This window comes from Cervus canadensis, chromosome 5 (assembly GCF_019320065.1).
Source record: "Cervus canadensis isolate Bull #8, Minnesota chromosome 5, ASM1932006v1, whole genome shotgun sequence".
NCBI classification, from domain to species: domain Eukaryota; kingdom Metazoa; phylum Chordata; class Mammalia; order Artiodactyla; family Cervidae; genus Cervus; species Cervus canadensis.
Genome location: NC_057390.1, coordinates 6,133,601 through 6,143,457, shown reverse-complemented (window position 1 = coordinate 6,143,457; position 9,857 = coordinate 6,133,601).

Sequence of the window (9,857 nt, the reverse complement as noted above, 5' to 3'; positions counted from 1 at the left end):
ATTGCGGTGCTCCTATGTTGGATGCATATATATTTATAATTGTTATATCTTCTTCTTGGATTGATCCTTTGATCATTATGTAGTGTCCTTCTTTGTCTCTTTTCACAGCTTTTATTTGAAAGTCTATTTTATCTGATATGAGTATTGCGACTCCTGCTTTCTTTTGGTCTCCGTTTGCATGGAATATTTTTTTCCAGCCCTTCACTTTTAGTCTGTATGTGTCTCTTGCTTTGAGGTGGGTCTCTTGTAGACAGCATATATAGGGGTCTCGTTTTTGTATCCATTCAGCCAATCTTTGTCTTTTGGTTGGGCATTCAACCCATTTACATTAAGGTAATTATTGATAGCGTGTGGTCCCAATTCCCATTACTTTGTTGTTTTGGGTTTCACGTTTATACAACCTTTCTGCATTTCTTGTCTAGAGAAGATCCTTTAGCCATTTGTTGAAGAGTGGTTTGTGGTGACTGAATTTCTCTCAGCTTTTGCTTGTCTGTAAAGCTTTTGAATTCTCCTTCATATCTGAATGAGATCCTTGCTGGATACAGTAATCTAGGTTGTAGGTTATTCTCTTTCATTACTTTCAGTATGTCCTGCCATTCCCTTCTGGCCTGGAGGGTTTCTATTGATAGATCAGCTGTTATCCTTATGGGAATCCCTTTGTGTGTTATTTGTTGTTTCTCCCTTGCTGCTTTTAGTATTTGTTCTTTGTGTTTGATCTTTGTTAATTTGATTAATATGTGTCTTGGGGTGTTTCGCCTTGGGTTTATCCTGTTTGGGACTCTCTGGGTTTCTTGGATTTGGGTGGCTATTTCCTTCCCCATTTTAGGGAAGTTTTCAGCTATTATCTCCTCGAGTATTTTCTCATGGCCTTTCTTTTTGTCTTCTTCTTCTGGGACTCCTATGATTCGAATGTTGGGGGCGTTTCACATTGTCCCAGAGGTCCCTGAGGTTGTCCTCATTTCTTTTGATCCTTTTTTCTTTTTTCCTCTCTGCTTCATTTATTTCCACCATTTTATCTTCTACCTCACTTATCCTATCTTCTGTCTCCATTATTCTACTCTTGGTTCCCTCCAGAGTGTTTTTGATCTCATTCATTGCATTATTCATTTTTAATTGACTCTTTTTTATTTCTTCTAGGTCTTTATTAAACATTTCTTGCATCTTTTCAATCTTTGTCTCCAGGCTATTTATCCGTAACTCCATTTTGTTTTCAAGATTTTGGATCATTTTTATTATCATTATTCTAAATTCCTTTTCAGGTAGATTCCCTATCTCCTCTTTTGTTTGACTTGGTGGGCATTTTTCATGTTCCTTTACCTGTTGGGTATTTCTTTGCCTTTTCATCTTGTTTAGATTGCTGTGTCTGGAGTGGGCTTTCTGTATTCTGGAGGTCTGTGGTTCCTTTTTATTGTGGAGGATTTACCCAGTTGGTGGGGTTAGACGATTGGCTTGTCAAGGTTTCCTGGTTAGGGAAGCTTGCATCAGTGTTCTGGTGCATGGAACTTGATTTCTTCTCTTTGGAGAGCAATGGAGTGCCCAGTAATGAGTTTTGAGATGGGTCTATGTGTTAGGTGTGACCTTGAACAGCCTGTATGTTGACGTTCAGGGCTATGTTCCTGTGTTGCTGGAGAATTTGTGCGGTATGTCTTGCTCTAAAACTTATTGGCTCTTGGGTGGTGGTTGGTTTCAGTGTAGGTATGGAGGCTTTTGGACGGTCACTTATTACCTAAAGTTCCATGTAGTCAGGAGTTTTCTGGTGTTCTCAGGTTTGGGGCTTAAGTCTCCTGCCTCTGGATTTCAGTTTTATTCTTCCTGTAGTCTCAGGACTTCTCCAACTATACAGCACAGAGTATGATGTGATGATAAATTATTCAACACTGCATGTGAAGATAGATCTTTCCCAGCTTCTAGAGGCTGCCTGAATTTCTCGGCTCCTTGCTCCCTTCTTCCCCCTCCGACACTGACTCTAATATCAGGTATTTAATACTGAATATTTCTCAGTTCACCTGAACCGGCCGTTCGTCCTCTGAAGCGCGGGTCCTGAAGGGCTCGGGGGATCCCGGACGAGCCCCCATATGTTGTACCCGGATTGCAGAATTCCCCCAAACACGACAGGAGCCGCGCATGGATGCAAAAGCAGTGAGGAACTGTATTACAAGCTCAAGCAGGGACTCTCTTCACACAATGGTGAAGGAGCCCCGAGTGAAAGCGGCAAGTCTTTTTTATACTGTCTAGCAGGGACGGTGGGAAGGGAAGCTTAGGGGGATTGGCTAATTCATACGGTGCACTGGACAACGTACTTTTAAAAACAGAAGTCTGTGCACGTAGGGAGGGGGTGGGGGAGAGAAGGACAGGGAGTTTGGGGGCTAGAGAACTATTATTATAAACCACTACAGCGAGTGCTGAGTGCTCAGTCACTTCAGTTGTGTCTGACTATTTGTGACCCTATGACTGTAGCCTGTCAGGCTCCTCTGTCCATGGGATTGTCTAGGCAAGAATACTGGAGTGGGTTGCCATTTCCTTCTGCAGGGAATCTTCCCAACCCAGGGATCAGACACAGGTCTCTTAAGTCTCCTGCTTTGCAGGTGGACTTTTTACTGCTAAGCCACCAGGGAAGCCCATAAACTACTACAAACTACATATATATACACACACACACACACACACACACACACACACACTACCATTATATATAGGATCGATAAACAAGGTCCTACTGTATAGCATAGGTCACTATATTCAATATCTCGTGAAAAACCATCATAGAAAAGACTCTTTTAAAAAGAAGGTCTATATATGTATGACTAAATCCCTTTGCTCTACAGCAGAGATTGGCACGACATCACCAATCAACTATACTTCAATAAAAAGCTTAAATTAAAAAAAAAAAAGAAATCAGTGCACACATCGTGGAGATTGTACTGGGGGTTCCCAGTAGGAGAGAAGGAGGCTAAGAAGCACACAGGAGGATTTGGAAAGCAGCAAGGGCCCTGTATTTCTCATTCCCCGTCATTGGCAGGTGTTTGGATGGTTCTGCTCATCTGGACTCGGCAAACCTGAGCTGGGCTCACGCAGCCAGCTGCTGTCCCTGACAGGCCTGTGGGGGCCGGCAGGTCTAGGGTCGTCTCCCCTGGGGTCCCTAGACTCCTCTCCCACGTCCCTCCAGCAGCCCAGCCCAGGCATGTTCTCACAGCAGAGCTGGGAGCCAAGGAAGCAGACATAGAAACAGGTTTTCATGCCTCTGTTTGCATCAGTGCCTGTCCTACCACCCAAAGCAAAGTGGAGACGGTTCTAGGAAAGGGTGTGCACACAGGAGATGTCGAATGGGTGGATTTTTCCAATCTGCCATATCACGATCAATGCTACCTGCTGCCCAAATCATTATCCCAGATGGTTGATTAGGGAGACAGTTTTGCAGGAGAATGACCTGCTCAAGGTCATTTGGACAACAGTGAGACCCTGATCATCAGAACAGGGTCCACAGTCACCCCACAGCATCATCCACTCTGACACTTTGACAGCACTGCCTTCATGCAACATAACCTGATACGAAACATAGACATTAGCTCCTTAGTGCTGCAAAGAGCCCACAGTAGTTTCCGAAACAGTCACATTAACTAGGAATAACAGTGAGAACTTGTACAGATGGAAATCTCCCCAGGGCACATCACTGGCTGTCAGTGTGGTGCCTACAGCGAGAGCAGCACATCGAATTTCCTTCACATGATAATAACTACACCCACATAGATCTTGGAACAGGAATTTTCACTCATGATGATGGTGAGCTGGAGGCCCACTAACACTCTGTCAGTGGGTTTTTCCAAAACCAGAAATTTGATCTAAAATGTAGAGTGATGTGTTCCAAACTTATCATGCATTCTTTTGCCAGGTACTTTTTAAATATGGGGGATCATCAATGAACAAAAGAGGCATCTCCCTGCTTTTAGGGGATGAAGAAGTTCAGAACAAGCCTCCACACAATGTTCCACTTTGGCATGGGGGCCCTGCAGGCTTCAAAGAAATATATTCCCTCCCTTGACTACCTATACTTGACTCTAATACTCTGGCCACCTGATGTGAAGAGCCAACTCATTGGAAAAGACCCTGACACTGGGAAAGATTGAAGGCGAAAGGAGGAGGGGGTGGCAGAGGAGGAGATGGTTGGATGGCATCACCAACTCAATAGACATGAGTTTGAGCAAACTCTGGGAGATAGTGAAGGACAGGGAAACGTGGTGTGCTGCAGTCCATGGGGTCACAAAGAGTCAGACACTTTGCAACTGAACAACAACAACGTTGACTACCTAAAAGAATTTAAAGCCAAGAAGAGAGTCCTCACCAGATATCTGCTGGTCCCTTTACCCTGAACTTCCCAGCTTTCAGAACCATGAAAAATAAATGTCGTTTGTTTGAACCACCTAGCCTATGGTATTTTGTTATAGCAGCCCAAACAGACTAAGACAGCCCCTTGTCCCACTTTGAGTGACGTTAAGAATTGAGATAGGTCAGTGGACTCAGATGTGATGTGGACCAGGCTGATCCTTCCATTATAGGATTCCACATCAGTATTTCATTTAATAATTTTTATAGTGATTATTGCTGCCTATACTGATTGATTCATTCAGTTCTGTTCAGTCGCTCAGTCATGTCCGATTCTTTGCAACCCCATGGACTGCAGCATGCCAGGCTTCCCTGTCCATCACCAACTCCTGGAGCTCGCTCAAACCTATGTCCATCCAGTAGGTCAGGTGGCCAAAGTACTGGAGTTTCAGCTTCAGCATTGGTCCTTCCAATGAATACTCAGGACTGATTTCCTTCAGGATGGACTGGTTGGATATTCTTGCAGTCTAAGGAACTCTCACGAGTCTTCTCCAACACCACAGTTCAAAAGCATCAATTCTTCGACTTTCAGCTTTCTTTATGGTCCAACTCTTACATCCGTACATGACTACTGGAAAAACCATAGCTTTGAGTAGATGGACCTTTGTTGGCTTTTTAATAGGCTTTTTAACATGCTGCCTAGATTGGTCATAGCTTTTCTTTGAAGGAACCAGAGTCTTTTAATTTCATGGCTGCTAGTCACCATCTGCAGTGATTTTGGAGCCCAAGAAAAGAAAGTCTGTCACTGTTTCCATTGTTTCCCCATCTATTTGCCATAAATTGATGGGACTAGATGCCATGATCTTAGTTTTTTTAATACTGACTTTTAAGCCAGCTTTTTCACTCTCCTCTTTCACTTTCATCAAGAGGCTCTTTAGTTACTCTTTGCTTTCTGCCATATGGGTGACGTCATCTGCATATCTGAGGTTATTAATATTTCTCCTAGCAGTCTTGATTCCAGCTTGTGCTTCATCCAGTCCAGAATTTCTGATGATGTATTCTACATATAAGTTAAATAATCAGGGTGACAATATACAGCCCTGACATACTCCTTTCCCAATTTGGAACCAGTCTGTTGTTCCATGACAGGTTCTAATTGTTGCTTCTTGACCTGCATACAGATTTCTCATGAGGCAGGCAAGGTGGTCTGGTATTCCCATATCTTTAAGAATTTTCCACAGTTTGTTGTGATTCACACAGTCAAAGACTGCAGTAGTCAATGAAGCAGAAATAGATGTTTTTTTGGAATTCTCTTGCTTTTTCTGTATGATCCAACAGATGTTGCAAAATGATGACTTTTTCAATCTTATAATTGTGTCTAGACATATTCGCTGGAATTCACATAGAAAGCAAATTTTTCCTTCATCAACAGTTTGCTTGTTGCTGTTGTTCAGTCGCCTAGTCGTGTCCAGCTCTTTGTGACCCCATGGACTGCAGCATACTAGGCCTCCCTGTCCCTCACCATCTCACGAAGTTTGCCCAAGTTCACGTCCATTGCATCAGTGACGCCATCCCTCCATCTCATCCTCTGATGCCCTCTTCTCTTCCTGCCTTCAATCTTTCCCAGCATCAGAGACTTTTCCAATGAGTCTGCTGTTTGCATTAGGTGACCAAAATACTGGAACTTCAGCTTCAGCATCAGTCCTTCCAATGAATATTCAGGGTTGATTTCCTTTAGGATTGACTGGTTTGAACTTGCTGTACAAGGGACTCTCAGGAGTCTTCTCCAAAACAATTTGGTTACCTTGAAATATAATTCATAGAGGCAAGGCAGGATCAATGCTTGAATTATTTTTGCTTTTAAAAAAATAAAAGTGGGGGAGGGATAAATTGGGAATTGGGGATTGACATAGTCACACTAGTGTACATAAAATAGGTAACCAACAAGGACCTACTGTGTAGCACAGAAAACTGTTTTCAATATTCTGTAATAACCTAAATGGGGAAAGAATTTGAAAGAGCATAGATATGTGTATGTGTATAACCAAATCACTTTGGTGTACACCTGAAACTAACACGCTGTCAATCAACTGAACTCCAATATAAAGTAAAATTTTTAATTGTTTAGAATTATCTGGGGGAAAAAAAAGTTTTTTTCAGATTAAATTGGATGTCCTAACAGTTTCCACTGATGACTAATGAGGATTTGTTTTCAGTTGTTTCTAATCATTATTAACTCAGAGACGTGTGCACTCTCTACCCAGTTTCCCCGAGTACTAATTTACATAATTATTTTATAACATCAAAAGCCGGAATTTGCCATGGGTGCAGTCCGTGTGTATAGCTCTAGGACTTTCTCTCACCTGTGGGTAACTAACCCCACAGTTAAGATACAGAACTGTGATTCTGCACAGAGAGCCCCCTCATGCTACAGCTTCTTACAGCCACACACCATCACTAACCCTTAGCAACCCACTCATGTTTCCCACTCCTACCATTTTGTCCTTTTAGAGTGTTATGGAAATGAAATCATACAATATGTAACCTTTGAGACTAGCTTTTGTTCTCGCAGGATGCTTTTAAGATCCACCCAAGTTGTTGCATGTATTAATAGTTTGTTTCTTTTTAATGCTGAGGGGTATCCCATGGTATGGATACACTGCTGTTCATTCACATATTGAGGGATATTTGGATTGGTTCCAGTTTGGGGTTATCATGAATAAAGCTGCTATGAACAGTGGTGTATATAGGGTTTTGTGGGGAACATTTTTCTATTTCTCTGAGACAAATGCCCAGGAGTGCAATTGCTGGGAAGTATGGTAAATTGGTAAACGTAAGTTTAGACTTTTTTTTTTTAACTGCCATCATTTTTCTTTTTGATACTTAAATTATTCCATCTTTTCCCAGTGGAAGAACTTTCAAGTTGCCTCTTTGACATGTTCAGCTTCTTTTCTTTCTTTCTTTTTTTTTTTTTTGACTCAAGAAAACATCCCAGGCTCCTCTTATAAATCTCCAGCCCCAAACTTTAAATTGTGCTTTGTTACCTTTGACTGTGTGCCTCTCATTGTCCTTAACAAAGTATTCATTAATGGGAAGTGATGGGTAAACAGCAGACCTACAATCTAATTTCTCCTAGTACTAGTCAAATCTGCTTGTAAATATACCCAGGACCAATTTCCGTCAACCAAACCTCACATTATTTGCTAGTAGGGGAATACTTTTCTATAACTACACATACATGATGGCTCAGGATTGTTTACAATACACAAATCTGAAATCTATGGGAAATGTTACTAAGCCAAGTAACTGAGCTCCAATTCCAAACAGCTCCTTTGCATCGTTTAGTGACCTCATGGAGTCCTCATATATTCCCAGTAGGACTATAACATGGCCACACACACACACACACACACACACACACAATTCACTTTGGAAAATGGTTTGAAAGTGTTTCTGTCTGCTTGGGCTGTCATAACAAAATGTCATAAACTGAATGACTTAGAAAAGAAACATTTGTTCCTTCTCTGGAGACTGGAAGTTCCCAGATCAAGGAGTCCAGTTTCTCATGAAGGCTCTCCTCCTATTTGCAAACATCTGCCTTCTGGCTGTGTCCGTACATGGGCTTTCCCCGGTACCTAGAGCGGGGCAGGGGTATGCGCACTCTGTTTCTTCCTTTTCTTATAAGGCCATTAAACCCATCATGACCTAATCTAACCCTAATTACCTTCAAAAAGCCCCACCTCCAGATACCATTCCATTAGGGATTAGAACTTCAACATATGAGTTTGCTGGGCACAAATATTCAGACCAGAACAGAAAATTCTGTATAAAATTAAACATATACCTATTCTAGCACCCAATGATTTCATTCCTACGTACTTACTCAAAGGAAAGAAAACATATATTCACAAAAAGACTTGTAGAAGAGGGCTTATAGCAACTTTAGTCCTAATAGATAACACCTGAAAACAATACTAATAACTATCCATGGGAGAGTGGATAAGCCAATTTCAGTGTATTTATGGTATTCATCTAATATACCACAGGCTGATGGCTTAAACAACAGAAGTTCATTTTCTCATAGTTCTAGAGCCTGGCAAGTACAAGATCAGGTACCAGCTGGTCTGTGAGGATTGTGGGCTCTAGAGCCCAACACCTGACAACTCAAAGGCCTGAGAACAGAGGAGCCAATACAGTGGGTCCCAGCCCGAGTCCAAAGGCTCCAGAACCAAGCATGTCAGTGTCCAAGGGCAGCCACACAAGGATGTCCCGACCAGGCGGAGAGCAAATCGGTCCTCCCTCTGCCTTTCTGTCCGGCTCAGGTCCTCAGCGGATGATGCCCACTGTATTATTCAACCTGATTCAAGTGCTAATCTCTCCCAGTAATACAGATACACCCAGAAATAATGTTTTACCAGCTATCTGGGCATCTCTATCTCCAGCTGAGCTGACACATGAAATTAACCATCACCACAGACCAAAGACAATTTGTAACACAACACCCAAAACCTGGAACATAGGAAATAAAATTAATTCTTATGAATCAATACAAGAAAACACAGACAACCCAATAAAAACAGACAAGAGGTATTAACAGGCATTTCACAAAATGAGAGTATCCAACAGACTGACACATGTATGAGAAGGCAATGAGCCACATGAGCCATAAAATAAAAATGAGTTATCAGGGACTTCTCTGGTGGTCCAGGGATAAGAGTCCACCCAATGCAGGGAGCACAAGTTCAATTTCTGGTGGAGGAAGGAAGATCCCACATGCTGTGTGGCACAGCCAAAAAAGCAAAAATCAAACATTAAAAAAAAATTATCATTACTCACCTATAGATTGCAGGGGGCGGGCATAGAACCTAGCAATAATATGCCAATGAAAATATGGAGTAGCAGAAACCACCACACACTGATGGTAGTGGTAAACTGATACAATCATTCAGGAAATCAGTGTGATGTTATATAATAAAGTAAAACACACTCGTGGCCTAGACCCGCAACTCCACCGCAAGGTACGTTCTCTAGAGACCTCTTGTGTGTGTGCACCTGGGCCTGAGCCTGGCTTCCTCCCAAGAACTGAGTCTAAGAAGAGGACTTGACATAGGTACTCGCTTTGGGATGTGGTCCTACAGAACCAAAGTGGAGGGGACTGACCAGAATTACGGGAATATGGAGGAAGGGAAGCCATTCCAAGGGAGCATCACTGAGTTGGTTAGTGAGTAACCGGGGCTCAGCCCTGTTGGAGACCCTCCAATAAACTGTGTAGCTTGACCTTCAGAATCATCCACCTGCAACTTGGAAGTGGGGAGTGTTCCTCCTCTGGTTCTTTAACCCATTGGCCAAAGGTTGTCCCAGTGGGGATTAATGTTCCGCAACTGTGTGTTTTCACACTGCTCAGCCGAACCCTACTGATGTTCCGTGTGGCAGGTGGCACAGAGGCCCTGAGGCAGAAAGCAAGGGACATGCAGACCGCTGAGGTGACCTGAGGCTGCCTGTACCCCATGCGTCAGTCACCACAGCAACACCCGGAG